General features: G+C 42.9%; 1 protein-coding gene across 6 annotated transcripts in view; it reads right to left on the bottom strand.

The window, feature by feature from the left end:
- Nucleotides 1–23210, bottom strand: part of ITGB6 (integrin subunit beta 6) — a 147424-nt gene extending 124214 nt beyond the window's left edge. For all 6 annotated transcript variants that reach the window (XM_081582809.1, XM_081582811.1, XM_081582810.1 and 3 more), the window contains exon 1: nt 22880–23210. The gene's annotated coding sequence lies outside the window, so the exon portion shown is untranslated. The remainder of the gene's footprint in view (nt 1–22879) is intronic.
- Nucleotides 23211–23414: the final 204 nt, after the last annotated feature.

Genomic DNA, 23414 nt, shown 5'->3' with positions numbered 1-23414 from the left:
GAACGTGGCTAGACTGAACCAAGAAGTGATGCAAGTATAAAATATGCACTGGACTTCACAGACTTAGTGTGAAAAATATGTAAAATATCTCACTAATAATTTTTAATTGAAGTATAGCTAATTTACAATGTTGCATTATTTTCAAGTATACAGAAAAGTGATTCAGTTATACATATATATACACACATACATATATTCTTTTCAAGATTCTTTCCCAATATAGGTTATTATAAGATATTGAGTATAGTTCTCTGTGCTCTACAGTAAGTTATTCTCATTAATAATTTTAAAATTGATTACATGATGCAATGGAAATACTTTGGGTATATTCAGTAAAATGTTTCACCTATTTCTTCCTACTTCCTTCTAATGTGGTTACTAGAAACTTTTCAGTTCAGTTGAATATCTGGCTTGCATTTGTGGCTTGCATGATACTTCTGTTGTACAGAGCTGCTCTACCTAATGCTCTGCCCTTTCCAAGATTTGCCTCCAACAAAAGATCTTGATGAGCTGAAACACTCTACCAGGTGTGTAAGTGAGTCTTCGAGCTTTTGCTCAAAGATGCCATACCTATACTGGTCTCTGGCTGGCTAGGGAATGGTCCAAGTGGCTCATGTCCCAATGATGTGCTCTCATAAGTCATAGCATTTATTCTGCAAGGACATGCCCTGACCATTTACCCAGAGTGAACTGAAATCCCCAAACAACCCAGTGGAGAAAAATAATTGCTATGCTGAATACTCCTGCTATGTATGAGCAAGTATACATTCTAAACACCTGAGTCAGGCCCCAGCGGGGAGAAAGACTCCTTAATCTGCAGTTGACACAGAAAGATTTCCACCTAGGGCATATTTTAAATGCTTGCGCCCTCTTTCCAATTCTGAAGTGGGAACGGCCCAACCCAGTTAGTAGAAAAAATTCAGGTGTGAAATTTAGCATTCATTCAACACAGCATTTGTTCTTCCCTGCCTCTCCTTTTGCAAATACATTTTATGGCATTAAAACTTAAACTGCTTGTTTGTATTATCGATAATGGTTCCAAAACGAAGATAAGATTCTGAGTAATTTCAACCCTTCTTGCTTAAAGCCTGGGACTTTCCTGGGTGAGGTGAGACTTTCCAAATTTCCCAGTTTATCTTATCATTGCAGACAGGGCCAGAGTTAACTTTTTGGCAATTTTTAGTGCCATGACTTCTAGGGTTTTTAAGTCTTAAGAGAAATTTCATTTCTGCTGGGCTATTTGTTCCTGTTAACAGTCTAATGAGATCAGAAGCACAGATTTACCATCTACATTTTAAAGATGAGGAAACAGAGTCCTAGGAAACTACTCAACCACTCACCAAGATAATGACAGCACTAGCTGTCTCCTGATTCCCATATAAGTATCTTTCTATGAGAGCAGAAGTAGTGAGGGCCTAAGACATCTTTAGCTTTCCTACCTGAGAAGAGCCATCACAATTCAGTACGTTATTATATTGCCTTGGACATTCTGCAGGCGAAATGTAGACCTTCATACTCATATTGATTCTATCCCCTGATCCAAGGCATGAAGATTATTTGTAATACTGACTAATTAATGTAAAAATTGGTATCAATTTTTCATTTTTTGATGTGGATCATTTTTAAAGTCTTTTACTGAATTTGTTACAATACTGCTTCTGGTTTTTTTATGTTTTTTGGTTTTGGTTGTGATGCACCTGGGGTCTTATCTCACCAACCAGGGATCAAACCTTCATTCCCTGCACTGGAAGGCAAAGTCTTAGCCACTGGACAACCAGGAAAGTCCCCTATAATATTAATTTGGAAAGCAAATCAAAGAAGCAAAAAACAACAACAAAAGACCACCAAAGTATTGAATTTGCTACAGTTCTTGAAGAACATGGGACAATTTTGTTTGTTTTCTCTCTAGGAATCCAGATGAAAGTCCACATCTTTCCAAACAGGTGGTCTTGATAGGCTTTCTTCCTGTGGCCCTTTTTCTATTGCAGGGGGAAAAAAGGAGGTGATTTTGCAAGGTCATATGCTCAGTAAAGTGGAGGGAGAGGCATCAACCATTAGAGAGAGAAGACAGGGTAGATAAAGATGTACATAACCAGCACAAGGGAAAGGGAAAGAAAAGACCAAGGAAAAGTCAAGAGAAAGGAGGAATAGGGTGAAAGGGGTACTGGCTCAGGATGGGATATTAAATGTGAAGTCACCAAATTAAAATCCTGAGTTCAACTTCCCTTGAGGAAGCCAAGTGTTTTTTCAACATCTTCAAATGCTTTTCTTAAGCGTGGCCACCTAATGTACGTAACAACACACTTTCTAACTCTATTTATAGTTTGTTCTGTTATCCAACAATACTCTTTTCTACAGTTTTTCATCTTGAATTTATGGTTTGTCAATTGCATTATTCTTTTTTAAAAAACTATTTATTTTTAGCTGCACAGGCCCAGTTACCCCGCAGCCTGTGGGATCCTAGTTTCCCAACGAGGGATCGAACATGAGTCTCCTGCATTGGCAGGCAGATTTTTAACCATTGGACCACCAGGGAAGTCCAGCATTATTCTTTAATGTTCTTTGTAGCCCAGCACAGCCTGAGAAACTCTTCCCATGATCCCCATGGGAACAGAAGACAGTGTGTTTCAAGTTCCATCAGCTGAATTTAAAATGAGTCTTAAGAACACAACCTGTTTGTCAGTTGGAAGCTTTAAGTACAGTGATTCTGTGGGAGTGAATTGCAGACTTAGGTTATACGTTTTAGCACTGCTTTAAGAAACTGCATTTTTTACCAAATTCACTCATCACTGCACCCCAGTGCCTAGCATGGTACTGGCCACTGGGAATTTCTGGGGAAGTATTTGTCAAAAGAAGTCTCACATCCTTATGTGGACTAACATACCCCTTGTTTAGCACAGGTTTCATATTTTTAGCAAATCAGGAAATAAAATAATCATTTTCAGATCACCACATGACTTACAATAAATGTGCTTTGCTGCTTTAAATATATATATATTTACACATGTATACATCCACATATATTTATATGTAACAAATCCTTGGTACTAAATTACTTAACTGCCCCTAGACCCTGTGACATTTACTCATGCAAGGAAAATATCCTTTGTTCACTCCATAAGTCTCTATGAAACCTCTATTATGCCAAATACCACTGCTGGCCTTGGGGACATGAAATAGACAGAGGTCCCTGCTCTCAAAAAGCTTATATCCTAAATAAGAGGAAACTGACAATAACTGATATTGAGAAATTAAAATATAGAGTTCATTAGATAGTAACATGGAGAAGGCAATGGCACCCCACTCCAGTACTCTTGCCTAGAAAATCCCATGGACAGAGGAGCCTGATAGGCTACAGTCCATGGGGTCGCTAAGAGTCGGACATGACTGAGCGACTTCACTTTCACTTTTCCCTTTCATGCACTGGAGAAGGAAATGGCAACCCACTCCAGTATTCTTGCCCGGAGAATCCCAGGGACGGCGGAGCCTGGTGGGCTGCCGTCTATGGGGTCGCATAGAGTCGGACACGACTGAAGCGACTTGACAGCAGCAGCAGCAGCAGATAGTAACAAGTGCAAAGAAATAAAGAAAACAAAGCAGGAAGGGAGCTAGGAACTATCAAGGAGGTAGAGTGGACATGGAAGTCCTCATTGAGAGGAGCTGTTTGAGTGAAGCCTGGAGGCAGTGAAGGCTCAGCCATGCAGATATCTGATGTGGAGCATCCAAGGCAGAAAGAACAATAGGTGCTCTTGTCTTATGTGGGGAGAGGGAAGAAGAGTTCTTTCCAAACATCTGATAGTATCCTGCCATCAGGTAGAAATTACTCAGAAGTTTTTCTCATCTCTATGCAGACCACTTATCCAGAAAAAAACCATCCCTGCTGAATCCTAAAGATGGTCATCTGGGGACTTCCCTGGTGGTCCAGTGGTTAAGAATCTGCCTTCCAATGCAGGAGATGCAGGTTCGATCCCTGGTTGGGGAACTATTAATGAGATCCCACATACTGTGGAGCGAGTAAGCCTGTGTGCGCTAGAGTCCCTATACCACAACAGTGAGCATGAGTACCACAGCTAAAACCTGATGCAGCCAACTAAATAAATCAACATTAAAGAAAGATGGCCACCTCTTTGGCATATGCAAAAGAGAGGTCTCTCTTGGCATATCTCTGAAATACGCTTATTTCTTTCTGGCGCACAGCATAGGCAGCTCCTTAGCCTAGAGGGGTAAGCAGAATAGACTAGATTTACTTCTTCATCTCTGCTTCGTTTCCATTCCCCTTACCCCAGCCTAAGCTCCCAGCCTCTCTCCTCTGGGTTATATGCCTGGCCCAGCCACCTCACTGATGCTGAGTCCTGAGGGCCCCTCAGGGTCCCTGAGGAAGGCAAGCGAAGCGACACCCTGAGACAAAGCAGGCTGTAGCTCAGAACAAGTAGAATATAAAAGTAAGGGGGAACAAGAAGGCTATGTTAGCTACCATTTCATTCTTTCTCCTAATCCTGAAGTATATACTATACCCCCCACACACTGTCCTTGACAGGAATGCTCCACGTGCCCAGGAGGGCAGCGCACTCACTAATGGGGCCAGTAGGTAGGAAGACAGGGCTCCATGGAAAAAGCAGAGGATGAAGAGCTTCAGGGGCTTGGGAGGGGAACATGGAGGGTCCAGGAGGGAAGGACGTCTCTGAGGCCGGATGGGTCACTGCAAGAACCCTGCATTTTATTTGAGGTGTAATGGGATCTGGGGGCTTATTTTGCTGGCAATCGGGGTATTGAAGGTCTTGGAGCAAAAGGGCGACTGAGCAATACGATGTGAGCTGTTGTGTCAGGTCAGTGGTTTTCCAATTTGAGGGGCAAGAAGCAATCTGACACAGAGACGTCATACTACAGTCTGAAGTCAAGGGACACTCTGGCTGAAGTGGACATGGGAGTCCACAGCCCCAGCCCTTCCCTTGCCTCCACATACATACCACCTCAGATTTCCACACTGACTGTCTCCTCTGCTGGGAACATAATTTTTCTGCTTGGCTGACCCCCTCATTTTATTCAGGAATTGAGTCAGATTTCTGTTCAGGTGTTATCTCTCTCTAGTCACCCCTGGCCACTCCATCTAAAATAGCACCCCATTCAGTCTCTATTGCCCAGCCCTGCTTTACTTTGCTTTATAGAACCTGTTGCTACCTGATATTGTGATATACATTTATTTGTTTACTGCTTTTCTCTACGCCAGGATTATAAGCTTTATGAGAATAGGAGCTTTCTTCTGTCACTGTCCTACCCCTAAGCACTTAGTATGATGCCTGGCGCATAGTAAGTGCTCAATAAATATTTGTTGAATGAAAGAATGACGCATGTAGGCATGGCTTTCCTGGTTCTCCACAGTCTTGTCTGGACTCGTGGCTGTCCCTGCCCTGTCCCCATGCACCCTAACCAAGTTTGCGGTTCATCTGTCCCCAGCTCTAACCAATATTGTTTCATTTTTGCTCAAGGGACCTCTTATACCCAAAACACCCCTCTAATCATTTCCATCTAACATAATAAGCATTTTAAAAGACTCAGCTCAAAGAACATCCTCTTGGAGGCCTTTCTCCAGCCCCTTGCTTGGAGCATGTTCCCCTCCCAAGCCCCTGAAGCTCTTCATCCTCTGCTTTTTCCACAGAGCCCTGTCTTCCTACCTACTGGCCCCATTAGTGAGTGCGCTGCCCTCCTGGGCACGTGGAGCATTCCTGTCAAGGACAGTGTGTGGGGGGTATAGTATATACTTCAGGATTAGGAGAAAGAATGAAATGGTAGCTAACATAGCCTTCTTGTTCCCCCTTACTTTTATATTCTACTTGTTCTGAGCTACAGCCTGCTTTGTCTCAGGGTGTCCTAACTCCCAGCAATGTAACTTTCATCCTTCCCAGGGTAGTCCTGCTGAGTTCCTGCCAGCCTGGCTGTTCCTGACTCTTCAACTCTCTGCTATTCCTGCCAGCACTGTTCATATGCTCCTCTCTGCAATGCTGATAGCCAGGGAGGCTTAGTGACTTATTTTTCACCTGATTCTAGACCAGCACTTCCCAGACCTGGGAGAGACTATAGGGGGAAAAGGCTTCTGCCTGCAGTGTGTTCAACATGTTAAATGTCCTGTGAAATCCCGCAGTAAAAATACCTGTTTAGCATCATTAAGCCAAAGAATCACATATTTCTTTGCTGAACCATTCTTTCCCCACAAAGCACCTATTAATACCCTGAAAAATTAAATCCTGCAGTGTAGAATTTTACGATGTTACCCTGGATGCGTGCAAGAATATTTGTGAAATAAATTAAGGAATGAACTGCAATGGCATGGCAACTCGCCCACATGCAGAAATGGAATAATCAACAGTAGCATAATAACGGGGTTTCCCAGGTAGTGCTAGGGAAGAACACACCTGCCAATGCAGGACATGTAAGAGACACGGTTCGATCCCTGGGTCGGGGAGATCTCCTGGAGGAGGAAATGGCAACCCACTCCAGTATTCTTGCCTGGGAAATCCCATGGACGGAGGAGCATGGTGGGCTACAGTCCACGGGGTCACAAAGAATCAAACACAACTGAAGTGAGTTAGCATAGGCATAACATAATAACCATCAACATACATGTGTGTACTCCTTCCATACCTAGCACTGCTCTAGGATTCACGTAATCCTCAGAAAAAGTCCTATGAGAAAAGCTTTGTTATCAACAGCCCCATTTCACAGGTAGGGGAACACAGAGGTGGAGAGATCTATTGAATCCACACAGCCGGGAAGTGGCAGACGAGGGCTTCGAGCCCAGGGTCCTGTTCCCAGGGCCCCCACTTTTAGCCCTCACTCTAGTGATGTATGTCATACGAGCCTCTATGTCGCTCACCTTTACATGAAACATTTCTAAGAGTGAAATCAGTGCTCAGTTTGTACTCACTGTGCACCAAGCACTTCATGTGCCTCATCTCATTAAAAGTTCTCAAGAAACTTTATGAAGCAGGAATTGATTGACATCTCAGATCATCTCCAATTAACCAGTGAGGGAGCCGTTCACTTCCCTGTTGCCTTCCCGTTTGTGAGGATGTTCAAAAATGGTACCAGGACCCGTGAGTGCTGTCCCAGCCACTTGTTAAGGCTTCCATATGGCTTACTCCTTTGCAGCAATTCCTTCAGAAGCCTGGAGGGGCAAGGCCCCTCCTGGGAATGAGTTGTAAGCACAGAAAACAGCCTTGTGTATTTGGAGAGAGAAGGCAGCAGCATTTTGCCAAGGGCACACTCATGCATCCAGGTAGCTTTTCTTTTCCTTTTACTCACAAGCCTGTCAGGCCAGGAATAGAAGACAGAAAGTGTCTGTCAGACACTACGAGGGAGAATGTAGTAGCCAGAGACTCAGCAGGAAAGAGGAAAGGGTTTGGTGCCTGACCAGCCTGCAGGACCCCAGAAAGGGACTCCTTAACCCAGAGTCAAGTCTTTCTCAAGCTGTGCTAGGCCTCCTCCTCCAGCCCAAACCACAAAAGTGGGCATTGTACCAGAATGTGGGATCAGAAGCTGGTGAGCACCCAGTTTCTCTCTCAAAATGATAACAGTGACAGAGTCCAGGCTGATAAAGTCAAGGCTGAGAGGAGGGTATCTCTGGGCCTGTGTGTCCTCAGCACCGAGGTGGCTGGAGGCCAGAGGAGTCTGAGTGGCTTGTCTACAGCCAGAGCTGTGTCAGGAGCATGACTCACCTACCACTTGCATCCCTGGGATGAACCCAGGAGGGAGAGTGAACCCATCCCTGGGGTGAACCCACTCCAGTGGGGACACCCAGTCTGCCCCTCACCCTTCTAAGCTTCACTCTGGACTGATGTGGTGCCGTCAAAATTAGCAGCATCTTTTTCAGCTAAGGAAGTGTTAAATTTCTTGAGAGTCTTAGATGAATAAGTATGCTGGGAAGATAGAAGAAGCACTTGCAAACAAGAGTCAGATGATTGTGGGAACCTAGAAAATTCTACCACAAGTTGCCAGACTGGTAGCACTGCCAGCCTCAGGGAAAGCCAGGAGGATTAAGTTTTCTTTAGGAAGAGATCTGGGCTCACAGACACCTCTCTGTTAAATTGGACAAGACCGCAAGGCAGAGCTCCCTGAGATAAAGGAAACCGCAACAGCTTGAGGCTGGAGCTCCCAAGAGAAAGCCCAGATAGCCCCAGGGCCACGAGAAAGGTGGTGTCTTGCAGAACTCCAGGGATGACCTTTCAGTCCTCTTCATCGTGCTGTGTGCTTAGTCGCTCAGCTGTGTCCGACTCTTTGTGACCCCATGGACTATAGCCCACCAGGCTCCTCTGTCCATGGGGATTCTCCAGGCAAGAATAGTGGAGTGGGTTGCCATGCTCTCCTCTAGGGTATCTTGCCAACCCAGGGATCGAACACGGGTCTCTGGCATTGCAGGCAAATTCTTTACTGCCTGAGCCACCAGGGGCGCCCATAGTTTTATCGTAGAGATGTATATTGATGAAGACCATTTTACGGCAGACAGCAGTCAAGTGTCTTGAGGAAGGTGACATTTTTTTCTCATCTGTAAACAATGCGGGCTTACCAGTACTGCCTGAACCCTGAACTGCTCACAGGGGCAGGGACACCTAGTCCAAGGTTTGCCTTCACTTCTTGCTACTACCCTCTAGGAAGAGGAAGGAAAATGTGCCATATTCTCTCTGCAGAGAAAGCCCTGGGGCTGGCAGGGTATATACCTGGTCAGGGCAGGACCTGGCTTTGCCAAATGCTATCATATACCTCTGATGACCTTCTCTTTGGGCCTTCTGGCTGGTGCTCACACTGCCTTCTCCTACACCTTCCCACTGAGACTTACAAACATCAGCATTTTCTTGTCAAGTTCATTGAAACGGTGCCACTCTTGGAAAAACTGCAAAGAGCCAAGGCTCTTCCTGCTCTTCCTCCTGCCCCCACTACCCAGCTGCTTCTGTGGGCCAAAGATGTGATGACAGAGCCTGAAGCCAGCCCTTCTGGAAGCTTCTGGGCTGATGAGAAATCCTCAGGGCTCCTGGAGAGGAAGTGAGGTCATCCTATCACACCAGGAAGGCAAATTGTTGGCAATTGGTGTCTGTGAGAAGGAAAGTTTTTCCAGCCTCAAGATTGCCTGTGGCAAGAAAATCCACCCTGAACATTTCTCCATCTCCCAAGCTTGGTGTCTTTTCTTTTTTTTCTTTTTGGCCCTAGATGACTGGGAAAATGTGTTTTGTTCCTTCTTGGCTCTGTGCCAGCCCAGGCTGGCCCTGCCCCAGGCCATGGCGGTGGCAGGTGACTCACTGTCTGAGTCTAGTTCCTGCAGATTCTAGACTGGCTGTGTTTCTTTAGGAAGCCTCCAGTAAGACCTTGGACTTGCCGTAAAGAAAGCCATTCTTTGAGATTTAGGGCTAGGACTGAGCACAACACCTGGCGTGTGGCAGGCACTCGAAAACGATTTGTTGAATGACCCAAATTAAAAAGCAGATCAATAAATAAGTAGATAGAAGAATCAGTAGATAGATAAATGGTGTGTTTTACATAAATTTTTGTATATCATGAATATCAGTCAGGGTTCTCTGGAGAAACAACAGAAGATTTTATTTATTTATATAAAGGTATTCATTTTAAGCATTTGACTCACACAGCTGTTGTTGTTGTTCAGTCGCTCAGTTGTGTCCAACTCTTTGTGACCCCATGGACTGCAGCACGCCAGGCTTCCCTGTCCTTTACTAGCTACTGGAGTTTGCTCAAACTCATGTCCGTTGAGTTGGTGATGCCATTCAAGTATCTCATCCTCTCTTGCCCGCTTCTCCTCCTGCCCTCAGTCCTTTCCGGCATCAGGGTCTTTTATATTAGTTTCTCATTTCGAAACTAATTTCTCATTTAAATGCTTTCTTCTCTGCAATAAGTCTTTGTCTTTCCTCAGTCTTCTAACTTTATTGAGGCTTTCAATGGCTAAGTCAAAGATCTCTCTTACTAAATGTCACATTGCACTTGAAAACATGGGGGTTATTTTCAAATATCTTTTGATATTGATTTCTAACATAATTCCACAGTGGTAGGAGAACAGACTCTGTATGATTTCAATTTCTTTAGGTCATGACATTTTTGTATCTTGTTTTATGTCCCTGGATATGTTCCAGAGTCTCCTAGTTTATAGTTTATGGGAACTTGAATAGAATTTGTATCCTGCTGTTGTGTGGAAATTGTACATATCTTAATTATGTTGAATTGGTTCACAGTGTTTTTTGGGTCTACTATATCCTTCTACTTCTCTATATATTCATTCCATTAATTTTTGAGAGCTTGATATTGAAACACCAACTAAAAATCTTAATTTATCTACTTAAAAATAATTGTAATATATAGCGGAACTAAATGTAATTTTTTCTGTATTTTCCAAGTCTCCTGTAAATGTGTTATCATGTGTGTGTTAGTAGCTCAGTCATGTCCAACTCTTTGCAATCCCATAGACTGTAGCCCACCGTGCATACTTTCATAATTTAAAAAATAAAAAAGAAAGAGAATAACAAAGTCAACTGGTTGTTAAGGATAATCCTGCCTACCAAGTATCTTCATAGAAATACTTTGATTAGTGTCTAATTAAACCACTGGGTACTGTAGTATAGCAAGTTGACATAAAAAAACTGACCATTACATCCTGTGTCAAGTTATGTACATTGAAACAAACAACCATCACCACCACCAAAAAACCTGCCAACAAACAAATAAATACTGTATAATAAAAGCCCAGTAAAACAGGGTTAGCCTGAAACATGTATCCCATGTCCAGCTAGGAGCTGGCAGCACCAAGACGCTCAAAACACATTCATTGCCCTAAGGAGGTAACTCTCTAGTGGGGGAGCCAGTTGAGTAGCCAAATAATTACAAAGGAGTATAATAAATGCTGTAACCAAGATGTGGACAAAACTTGCTACTGCTATTTAAAGTTGGGTAACCTCTAAGTGTTCAGAATAACCTTGGTAACCCGAGAGAGGGTCTGATGTCAGCCAGGCTAATATTATAACCTTAACTGTTCTGCAGAGAGAGTTTCAAATACCTTAAATAAATGGACTGTGAAACAGCCAAAGGATCTTAATGCCAGTAAATGTCAAACTACCCAAGGCAAACTGGGTATTTGGGGAAAGGCCTGCCAGGCAGTCACTCTCATCTCGCCACTCATGGCGCTTCCTGAATGCCAATCAGACACTCAAGGCTCTGTGCAGTTTGAGATTTGAAGTCCTCTGGATAAACCACCCCCAAGAAATTGATGCCTGAAAGGGAAAATTAGAGATGAGGCTCTGTCTTCTGCCTTACTGAGGGAACAGGAGGCCCTGGGCTAAATTTAGCTGCATTTCTATTTCTGGAAGAGGAGTACTGCATCCTGTTTCCCCTTCCCCAGGGCATGGCAACCCACTCCAGTATTTCTGCCTGGAGAATCCCATGGACAGAAGAGCCTGGAGGGCTACAGTCCATAGGGCTGCAAAGAGTCCGACACGACTGAAGCGACTTAGCATTTATGCACACACTTCTACATAGCTTGAATTTCATATGAAGGATATATATTACTTTTGTAAATAAAAGATTAAGAACAATTCAAGTTGCTTTTCAAAAAGAGAATTGATTAGTCAACTCTGTAACAACAATGGTAACAACAGCAACAACCCAAGTGCACCAACTGACCTTAACACAAATTCGTCTCAACCCTCCCCCCCCAACATGCACTTTGTAGGAACAGGTTGTAGGTATCTTTGATCTTATGTTTCTGGATGTGGATTTAAAAGTACTACCTCTCCACGGTAATCCATTTAGAACAGTGTCAGCCTCCTGTGGTCCCTGTGTCAGGAAGTCACTTGACCCCATCTAAACCTGAGGGGTGGAGGAAGGTAGTGGCCAACGGAGGGTTTATTTACCCACCCAGATTGAGGTTAGGACTGACACGCAGTTTAATTATCATGCAGAGCTGCAGCTGGAGGCGGCTGGAGTGAGTTGGCATCTGCTTTTGCAGAGCACAATTTCTGCAAATAATTAACCACCAGAACTCTTGATTCTCTCTAATTAATGAAGAGGAAGCCTAGAATCTTCAAAGTCCACGAATGTCATGCTGCCATTGTGTCAGGATTGATCTCCTTTGTTCTGAACCGAAGAGCATGCCTCTCCTGCCTCTCCTAATTCTTTATAAATTGAATTTTTCTATTACTAGTTGTGACAGCTAAGTAACATGACTTCAGAAATTCACCCGCAGTTCATGCCGGTATTAGAAGCCTGAATAATAATAATTTTTTAAAAAGAACTATAATGGAACAAGCTTTCTGTCTCTGACCCAGAATTAATCATCGTGAAGAGACACCTCCTGAAAAGGGGGTCGTTAATTAGCTCTAATGGATCTCGCTAGGTGGAGTTGGAATTATTGAGAAGTTGGCAAACAGAGGGGGAAGAGAAGATTCCTCCCTTTCTTTGTCCATCTCCACGTGATGCTGGGATGGAAGAGGCCGAGACTATGCTTCCTGGGGGTGGGGACTCATGATGGAGGATGTGGGAAAGTTCAGTTCAGTGGGGGATGCTGTTGTGTGTCAGCATGGAAATCCACCAACTTGGAACATCTTTGAGGAAAACAAGTAAAAGAGTACAAGGCCCTATCCCTGTGGCCTTAACTGAGCATTTAACAAAAATACCACACAGCAGCCTAAGTGGGATCCTATAAAAACCCAAGGCAGGCGGTATTACACCCCTGCTCCAAAGGCACCAGTGGTTCCATCTCTCTAAAGGAAAGCAAACCTTGTATATGAGCCTATAGAGTTCCACTTGGGCATCCTTGGTGACTCCGATGGTAAAGAGTCCATCTGCCAAAGCAGGAGACCCAGGTTCGATCCCTGGGTCGGGAAAATCCCTTGGAGAAGGAAATACTTCTCCAAGGCAACCCACTCCAGTATTCTTGCCTGGGAAATCCCATAAACAGAGGAGGCCAGCAGGCTAGTCCATGAAGTCACAAAGAGTTGGACACAAGTGACTAACACACCTAAAGTTCCACTTATCTGTCCATTGTTTCCTCTGTGACCTCATTTCCTCTATTTTATTTCACATCCACTTCATTCCGGACATAGCAGCTTCTTTAATGTTCCACCAACATTCTAGCTCCTACCTCAGGATCTTTGCACTGACTGCTCTGTGTATAGCCCTGGTTTCCAGATAATCCACTTGGTTACATTCTTCTTTTCCTTTAGGTCTCTGTTAAAAGTTTACCCTCTTATTAATGTCAACATTGACTGCCCCATGTAAAATAGGACCCCCAACAGTCCCCATTCCTCTTATCCTACTATATTTTTTTCTCACCTCCTAACATACTATATAATTTCCTTATTTATTGTGTTGTTACATGTTTGCCTCCTCTCCAGCATTTATTATTTGTAGGCTTTTTCCTGACCACCATTCTGATCAATGTGAGGTAATACCTCATTGCAGTTTTGATTTGCATTTCTCTAATCATTAGCAATGTTGAGAATCTTTTCACCTACCTATTGGCCACCTGTATGTCTACAAATAATAAACGCTAGAAAGGGTGAAGAGAAAAAAGAACCTTCCTACACTGTTGGTGGGAATGTAAGTTGGTGTAGCCAATATGGGAAACAATATGGCAGTTCCTTAAGAAAGTGAAAATAGAGCTACCATTTCATCCAGCAATCCCACTCCTGAGCATATATCCAGAAAAAATGAAAATTCTAATTTGAAAAGACACGTGCACCCCAATATTAATACCAGTACTATTTACAATAGCCAAGACGTGGAAACAACCTAAATGTCCATCAAAAGATGAATGGATAAAGAAGATATGGTATAAATAACAATGGAATATTTGTTGTTATTTAGTCATTAAGTCATGTCCAACTCTTTGGGACCCCATGACCACCAGGCTCCACTGTCCATGAGATTTCCCAGGCAAGCATAGTGGAGTGGGTTGCCATTTCCTTCTCCAGGGGATCTTACCAACACAGGGATAGAACCCACATCTCCTGTGTCTCTTGCACTGGCAGGCAGACTCTTTACTACTGAGCCACCTGGGAAGCCCCCACAATGGAATATTACTCAGCCATAAAAAAGAATAAAATAATGCCATTCCCAGCAACGTGGATGGACCTAGATATTATCACACTAAATGAAGTTAGACAGAGAAAGACATCTATTCTATGATATCAGTTATATGTGGAATCTAAAAAAATAATACAAATGAACTTATTTACAAAACAGACTCACAGACTTAGAAAACAAACTTATGATTATCAAAAGGGAAAGGTAAGGGGTGAAGGATTAATTTGGGATAAGCTCCAATACTTTGGCCACCTGATACAGCTGACTCATTGGAAAAGACCCTGATGCTGGGAAAGGAGGAGAAGGGGATGACAGAGGACGAAATGGTTGGATGGCATCACTGACTCAATGGACATGAGTTTGAGAAAGTTCTAGAAGATGATGAAGGACAGGGAAGCCTGGCATGCTGCAGTCCATGGGGTTGCAAAGAGTTGGACACAACTGAGCGACTGAACAACAACAATGAGATTGATGGATAGACATTATTGTATATAAAGTAGATAAACAATGAGAATTTATAGCACAAGGAACTATATTCAATATATTCAATATCTTGTAGTAACTTTAATGGAAAAGAATCTGAAAAGGAATATATGTATATATGCATACACATATATGGGCTTCCCAGTGACTCAGTGGTAGAGAATCTTCGTGCCAATGCAGAAGACACAAGTTTGATCCCTGGGTTGGGAAGATCCCCCGGAGAAGGAAATGGCAACCCACTCCAGTATTCTTGCCTGGGAAATTCCATGGACAGAGGAGCCTGGCAGGCTACAGTCCATGGGGTCGCAAAGACTCAGACATGACTTAATAACAGTGACTAAATTATAACAATACATATACGTGTGTGTGTGTGTGTGTGTGTGTATACATAAATATATATATATGTACATATCACTTTGCTATATACCTGAAACTAATACAATATTGTAAACAACTATAATTTTTTTAAAAAGTGCCTCCTTTATCTCTCACCAGAACATAAGCTCCACAAGAACAGGGATTCTTGTCTATTTTGTTCTCTGGTGTATACCTAGCACCTGGAAGTGTGTGGAGTTAAATAAATATTTGCAGAGTGAATGAACCCATCATCCCACTTTGGAGCATTTGCTGGTATGTTTTGAAGGCTGCATGTGCTCATTCAAAGTGATTGCTCAAGCAGCTTATAAAGACCAGGGTATGAGAAGTTCCTTTTTCCTTCTTCAGTGTCTGGATGAAGTGCTATTGTTTGCTTCCTTTGGCTGCCAAATGTTAATAATTAAAACAGTGGGCTCAGAGTTAAGTATTACTTGAGGTATTCTTACTTTCTCAATGGTTTCTGTAAGAAGCTAGAGAGGGTCTGACAAAGAATGATGCTTTTATGGGAGGGGGCTGTGTTTTGTCTCCAGGGATCTCAGTTTTCCTTTTATCTCCACAGAGAGTGGGGGTCTTTAGAGATACAGTGCAGCAGGGGAGAGATGTGCAGTAGAGGAGAGATGTGTTTTGTGTAATTCAGTAGTGACCCGACTGAGACGGAGCACTCGTAGGCACACAAGGAAGAGGCAAATCTGCTGAGGACACAGGGCCCGGACCAGAACAGGAGGTTTAGGCAGAGAATTGCAATGGAGACCAAATCTGTGGATTGTAGCTCTTTGTATGGACTGTTTCTAAGTCCCCTCCTGACTCATTCTCCCCAGTCATGGGGCCATCATAGATATTCCTGCAATAAGTTCTTTCTAGTAAGGAATGCCTACTGAGTCCTGCGTTGTCTGTGACTTGCCAGGGGGTAGGTAAACCTGGCAGGAGTTGTAGTCTGCATGGATGAGGGTCCCCAGAATTGCTCTACTTAATTTGTGTCTCATATCAATCCTTCCTTAGCTTAGAGGGACTGACTTCAGAGGGAAACATGTCTGCATTCAGTTAACAAACCAGCTGCTGCCAGGTTGAGTTCTGGGTCATGAAACATAGACTCCAGTCTTGATTCTGCAGCTGCTAGTTGAGTGATTTGAGCCATTCATCTCCCTGCACTACAGTTTCTAACTTCACTTTCTTAATACTTAAAAAAAAAAAAAAAATCTAGGCTTGCTGGTGGCTCAGTGGTAAGGAATCCACCTGCCAATGCAGGAGATGTGGGTTCAGTTCTTAGTCCAGGAAGATCCCACATGTGGAGCAACTAAGCCTGTGCACAACTACTGAGCCTGTGCTCTAGAACCTGGGAGCTGCAACTACTGAAGCCCGAGTGTCCTAGACCCCACACGCTCCGCAGCAAGAGAAGCCACTGCTATGAGAAGCCTGTGCACTGCCACTGGAGAGTGGCCCCCACTCGCTGCAACTACAGAAAAGCCCACGAAGCAATGAAGACCCAGCATAGCCAAAAACAATAAATAAAATTTATTTTTTAAAAATGCTTTTTCATTTATTCCTTGAATAACTTTGTCTCTTAATTTTAGATATAAAGAAGGAAGGGCCCAGAGAGGTCAAGGTACTTTCCTAAGATCACACTGTTATTAATAAGTAAGACCAAAAAAATCAAAAATCAAATTACCATACAATTCAGCAATCCCACTTCTGTACATTTATCCAAAGGAAAAGAAAACTGCACATGAAAAAGATATTTGCACCTCCGTGTTCACATGAGCATTATCCACACTAGCTAGTATGTGGAAACAACCCAAGTGTCTATCAATAGATAAACAGACAAAGAAGATATGTTCCACGTAAACATTATATTATTCAGACATGAGAAAGGAAGAACCCCTGCCATTGGCCACACCATGGATAAACCTTGAGGATATTTTGCTAAGTGAAATAAGCCAGACAGAAAGACAAGTTCTGCAAGGTATCTCTTATCTATGGAATCTTAAAAAAAAAAAAAACCAAACTCAGAAACAGAGAGTAGAAATGTGTCTGCCAGGGGACTTTGGGTGGAGGAGGAGGAAAATAGGTAGAGTCTGGTTTCGAAACAAAAAGAGGGAGAGGGCCAGGACCTGAATTCTCCCTTCGAATTCAGTATCTATTCATAATGCCTTTCAGATCACATAAACACCCACCCTGTTGTCCTCTTGGAGCTGTGAATAAAACTGTTCTTATGATTCAAAAGGGACCTTACCAATGCAAAATGGATTATTATTAAAGTGGCCTCCCAAATTTAGAGGATGGCTCAGAGGTCAGAACTGAGAACCTGAACTAAGTCACGTGGGGGTAAAAGCATGAATTGTTGTGTTTTATTAGATATTCTAAATTCAGATTCCAAGACTGACATTTAGAGCATCCCTTCAAAGCCAAGTTTGGCATAGTGCTCTGATTCTAAATAGCAAAACTGACCTTCCCTCTTAGACTCATTTCCTAAATTATTCTGAAGATTCCTCTCCCTAGACTGCTCACAACAACCAACCTGAAGCAGCCTCCAGGACACTCTGGCTGATTTACAACTGCAATCTTGCTAAAAGGAATGGGAAAAAGCCAAGATGAGTTTCTGTTAGACAGAATTACTGGTATGAAATACTAACATCGCTACAACGTGGCATAGAACTGACTGGCTGACCGCATGGCTGCCCTCCCTTTCTTATTTCACTGAAATAGGTCATTTGTTATAGAATGGAAGGAGCCTTGTTCCTCATTCCCCTCACCCCCAAAGGATGACGGGAGAAGACTGCTTACAGCGCTCCTCAGTGTGTGCCTGCCTGTGGCTCCCCAAAGCCAGCACTGGGCCAGCGAGCCCATTCTTATTAAGTGCCCATGTCAGTGGCTTGTCTTTGATGAGCCTGCTCTGTGCAGAGTCCTGCTGTTTCCTGCCTTTAGTGAAGGAATAAAGACTGGGCAGGCTGCAGGCAGTAAGCTCCAGCTGTCCCCTGCTTAAAATACAACGATGAGATAGGAATTGGCCATTGGGGTTTGACAAAATATTCTCTAAATGAGGAAGGGAGGACCTTTCCCTCACATTTATTTTTTGTGCAGAAACTTGACCCACCCTGTCAATTAGTCAATCAAATATTTGCTGGCAGCACTCACCAGTCCCCATCTTTTACAAAGGGCGGGGTGAACAAGAAGTAAAACCCTACAAGCTAAATACTTAGCTTGGAAGAGTGGAAAATTCAAATGAGAACAGATCCAGGTGGGCAATATGAATGAATGAATGAATGAAGCTGCATAGTAATAGCATCTTAAGATACTTTAAAAAATATATAACTGTTTTCCTTGTGTATTTAACACAAAAAAGTTTTCTCTCCTCTACAAAGTCAGAGCTTTGTTGGTCTACCTTCAATTTTCACATTTTTGATTGATACAGGGCTATCTTTCTCAACCCTTCTAAAAGACGGTGGTAGTGGTTTAGTCCCTAAGTCATGTTTGACTTTTGTGATCCCATGGACCGTAGTCTGCCAGGCTCCTCTGACCATGGGATTTCCCAGACAAGAATACTGGAGTGGGTTGCCATTTCCTTCTCCAGGGGATCTTCCCAATCCAGGGATTGAACCCATGTCACCTGCATTGCAGGCATATTCTTTACCACTGAGCCACCAGGAAAGCCCTCTAAGATGACAATAGGGTAAATGCCAATTTGCATGCTACAATGCAGTGTTAGGACTGTGTTCAGTTGGAGCTTGTGGGTTATCACAAGGGAGCAGCTGCTTACTAAGGGTCTTGTTGCCTTATTGCTGAGTGAAAATGGGAGCCCAGGATATATCTTTAAATTCTTCTTAAGTGCTATTCTTCCCTAGACCTGTCATGAAGAATGTTGCCATTTCTCTCCGGATTTCTTCAGACTTGTCTTGTCCTTCCTTTTCCCTCAAGCAGATGGGAGTCTCCCCAGTGAAGACTGAGCATTTTCCCTGTCTGCTCACAGGGATAGTCTGAGTTCTCTGCACTAGAGAAACTGTGAGATAATATTAATAAATGTCTGTTATTTAAAGCCCCTCACTTTGGTATGATTTGCTGTGTGGCAAGAGATAATCAATACATCTTGATTCTGTGATTGGATATCATTTTTAACCAGCTTCACTTTGTTCACACAAGGAGTAAGCATGTGCTTTCTATGTATAGCAAAACCTCCAACTAATACAAAATATAGGTATGACGGAGGCCTTGGTGGTACTTCTAGAAGCCTCCTTACGATCAGCATTGATTCTGTACACAGCATCCTTAGATATGGTCCTTTAACCAACTCATAATCCACTTCACTGTAAGAGAAAGTCTTGGCAAGAAAACTTGAATGAAGCCATGATGAATTACAAGCACTCACACAAGCCCAGACGAATGGCAGGTAGGAGCATATTCAATGCTGTTGCTGCTGCTGCTAAGTCGCTTCAGTCGTGTCCGACTCTGTGCGACCCCAGAGACGGCCGCCCACCAGGCTCCGCCATCCCTGGGATTCTCCAGGCAAGAGTACTGGAGTGGGTTGCCATTTCCTTCTCCAGTGCATGAAAGTGAAAAGTCAAAGTGAAATCGCTCAGTCGTGTCCGACTCCTGGCGACCCCATGGACTGCAGCCTACCAGGCTCCTCCATCCATGGGATTTTCCAGGCAAGGGGACTGGAGTGGGTTGCCATTGCCTTCTCCGATATTCAATGCAGATAGACAGAATCCTGTATAAAGATTGGATTCAAGGGACAATGGAGAGGTGGTTGAACTGCAGGCTTTGTGGAGGGAATGATTATGTTTGTCTTATTCACTGTCTCCACCCCTGGTCTGGCAAATAATATTTGGGAACACAAAAATCAATAATATGTCTCCTACATTAAAAGCCTCATAGTCTAACTGGAGAGTCCAAAGTGTGTGTGTGTGTGTGTGTGTGTGTGTGTGTGTAGTGATACAAGAAGAAAGAGTAAACAATGGCCTGCAGAGAATCAAGGGACTAACTACATATGTTTGTGTGTGTGAGCTGTGTAAGGAGTTTTGGAAGAGTGTCAGGGGAAGCTCCATCCAAAAGGTGATGGTCAAACTGAATCCTAATGGGAGAAAACTAGAAATTCACTAGGTAGATAAGATCACTAGGCAGCTCTGGAGACATGAAAGAGCATGGTGGGCTTAGGGGAGAGTAAGTAATCAATTTGGTCAAAGCATAGATTATATTTATGTGATGAAAGCAGAGATGGAAAGATGGCATAAAGGAAATGATAAGGAATGAGCTGGAAAAGTAGGCAAGACTCTCTGGATCGTGAAGGATGCTGGTGTAGTGAGGTCAAAATTTATCTCATAGGTGATGGAGAAACATGGAAGGATTTTAAACAGAAGAGTTATACATTCTGATTTATAATTTTGAAAGATAACTTATGGTAGAATATTGGTGACTGGAGGCAGGAAGATTGACTGGGAGGCTACTGCAGAAGTCTAAGCAAACGTGGGTGAACTGTAATGACAGGAAACATGGAAGGGGAGAGGATCAACAACAGATCTTTGGGAATCTGAATGGACTAGCCTGCAAGTGATGGGAGGTGGTGGATGGCTGTAGAAATGAGAGACGCTAAATTATTCTGAAGTTTCTCGCTCAGGCACTTGGTTGAAATAATTTTATATGTAGTAGAGCTATATATGTTTCCCCGATGGCTCAGCAGTAAAGAATCTGCCTGCAGTGCAAGAGACATGGGAGACGTTTGATCCCTGGGTCAGGAAGATTCCCCTGGAGGAGAAAATGGCAACCCGCTCCAGTATCCTTGCCTGGTAAATAAATTTCATGGGCAGAGCAGCCTGGTGGGCTACAGTCCATGGGGTCACAAAGAGACACAGCTGAGTGACTGAGCACAGCACAGTAGCAAAGCTGTATGTGTGATGAGCTTTGTGCTGTTTAAGCAAAAGATCAATGTTAATAGTAAGTTTAGCTGTATCTATCAAGCTGCTATACAGGTCTCAAAAGAGGCTGTGAAGAAGAGAAGAGATCAGATTATGGTTGAGAATAGTTAAGTATGAAACTGGATGCTGGTGGCATGAAGGACAGTCCAGGGTCTTCTTGTGGGAAGGCCAGCTGAAAATAGCTCTCTGGGCGGTTCTGCCTGAACTGGCAGGCCACATGCTCTGGCGAGGTGGGGGTGCCATCCCTGTGAACAGGGTGGATCCCTGGATGACCTTAGCCTATAGTTAGCTCACACAATCAGCTGTGGCTGCCTTCCAAAGTAGCAGTGACAGCAGCTGACAGGTTTGGAAATATATTTTCTTCTCTGTCAAGAAAAAGTGCTCATAAGGAATACATTTCCCAAATGGCTACTCTTTCTGGTTTGACCTAAGGGCTTCAGTGGCAGAAAATATGTCCATGGTTTCTGTAAAGCCATTTAAAAAATTAATCACTTTTCTCGTGAGTCAAAAATACCTTGAACTTCTTGAGTAACTTAGGAGAATTCATTGTAAGTTCTATCCCTGGAAAATAGGTCGAAGAAATGCTTGCTGGCATGCTTTAGTTCTTACTGAACACCTCCCCACTCTGCATAACACAATAAACGTAAATTAGAATATAAGAATTCTAAGGGAAGGAATCTAACCTTAACAGAGTAGAAGTCAATGTCCTCTTTTGGAATCTGAAGTTGGAATACAAGAATCTAGCTTTGAGACTCTCGGCTGAAAAAGTTTTGGCAATCACTTAAAGTTCACGTCAAAACATCTGGTGGTAAGTTTGCTTTAGTGTATGGTAACTGGGGATAATATTTCAAGACTGCAATAATGGTTTTTGTTTGTAAATTGAGCTTTAGTTTCTGTACTTCATCCAGGAAACACTAGAGGGTGTACGTCAGATAGAGGAAAACAGCTGCCCTGGGAATGAACAGGAATGAACAGGAGAGAGGGCTTGGGAAGGAAGGTATTTCTCCATTTCACTGAGGCACAGAATTTTACTTCTGTAGACACTAATCTTTATACTATCAAAAAGCGACTTGATGTTTGAAACCTAGACTCGGGAACTTTAATGATGATCTGCTGAGCCTGTTCAGAATCCGAAACTGGAAGGAACCACCATTACTCTCTGATCAGAATGTATATTCTGTTCATCTTGGACATCTTGAAAGCCAATATGATACAGCTCTATCTGTGAGTCTTTAATTTTAGAGGACATGCCATTTGGATTTTCACAGATACTGGATTTTTTTTACAGCACGGATACTCATACCCCCAAGTGCTTGAAGTGAATAGTAACGATACAAAAGTGAACAGTAATGACACCAGACATTTTCAAGCACTTGTGGGAATAAAATGTGCTCTTTGAAGATATGCTACATTGGAGGCTTCCCCCCTTCATTTCATCCACAGTTTTCATGAATTAGCTCTACATATAAACACCATTTTACAATGCTGAAACACTGAAGTTAACTGGCCGCCACAATGTGGTGCACGTGTCAGTAAGAACTGCTATTTCTCTTGCTTAAATTTCCAGTTCCATAGTTCCTTTGTATCTCTTGCAGATGCCAAAAGAGCTAGTGAGGGCAAGAGTCAAATCACCTATTTTAAAAACAATGTTAACAACTAATTACTCTAATCAGAAACAAATATCTTAAGCTTCTGAAGAGACAAATCAACTGAATGTTAAAATATTGTAATGAATGATGAACTGATAATTCTATGAAATATCATCCTTAAACCATAGCAGATTCCTGAAGCACAACTGTTAAAAAGCGTGTGTGAATTCCAATATAAGAAACATCACAATAAAGCATGCTGAATTAAGAAGGACCTGCCCTTTAACAAACCATGGGGTCAGCCTTACCTGGAGATTAATATCAAGAGAATAGAAATCACATTATGAACTTTCTAAGGCAGCGTCTGCTCGAAACGATCAAGTACCCTGACAAGGACAGTTTAGCTCCGGAATTTGGGATTTGCTTTTGTTAGTCATGCATTATCCTACTTACCTCTGAGGACAGACCTTTAAATTTCAGAAAGTGTTGAGATGCATTACTGTACCCGTTATCAAAAGTCTTTGGCAGAAATATCATTTATCCTTGTGGTAATGAACAGATTTATAACATTCTGGTGTCACCATTCCTGAAAAAGCACATTGATTTGAATGCTTCTTCCACAAACATAGTGAATAGTTCACGAAGGCACATGAGTGTAGAACACTATGAAGAGATATTGCTGGTGAACGACAGAACGTCTGGTTGATTTACAGGAAACCCCAAGTGCGCGTATGAATAGGTTAGGTTTAGATTGACGAGCAAATGTGTAACCAGACTTCTGGCTGACAAATGGTAGAGCTATGCCAGCACATTAGCCTCTCTGGAGAGAGACCAAAAGTAAGGCAGGAGGATCAAGTTCATTTCATAAAGGATATTCAAACCTCATGGATGGCAGGGTGGCTGGGATATTAAGCACATATAGATTTTAATGCCCCAAAATAGAACTGGGAAAATTTAGAGTTGAACTGGCACCCAAGCTGAAGACCAA

Source organism: Giraffa tippelskirchi, chromosome 3, assembly GCF_054371585.1.
Source record: "Giraffa tippelskirchi isolate mGirTip1 chromosome 3, T2T-mGirTip1v1.2.pri, whole genome shotgun sequence".
In the NCBI taxonomy this organism is placed as follows: Eukaryota; Metazoa; Chordata; class Mammalia; order Artiodactyla; family Giraffidae; genus Giraffa; species Giraffa tippelskirchi.
The sequence above is the reverse complement of the archived record's forward strand: the minus strand, read 5'-3'. Positions and strand labels throughout refer to the sequence as shown.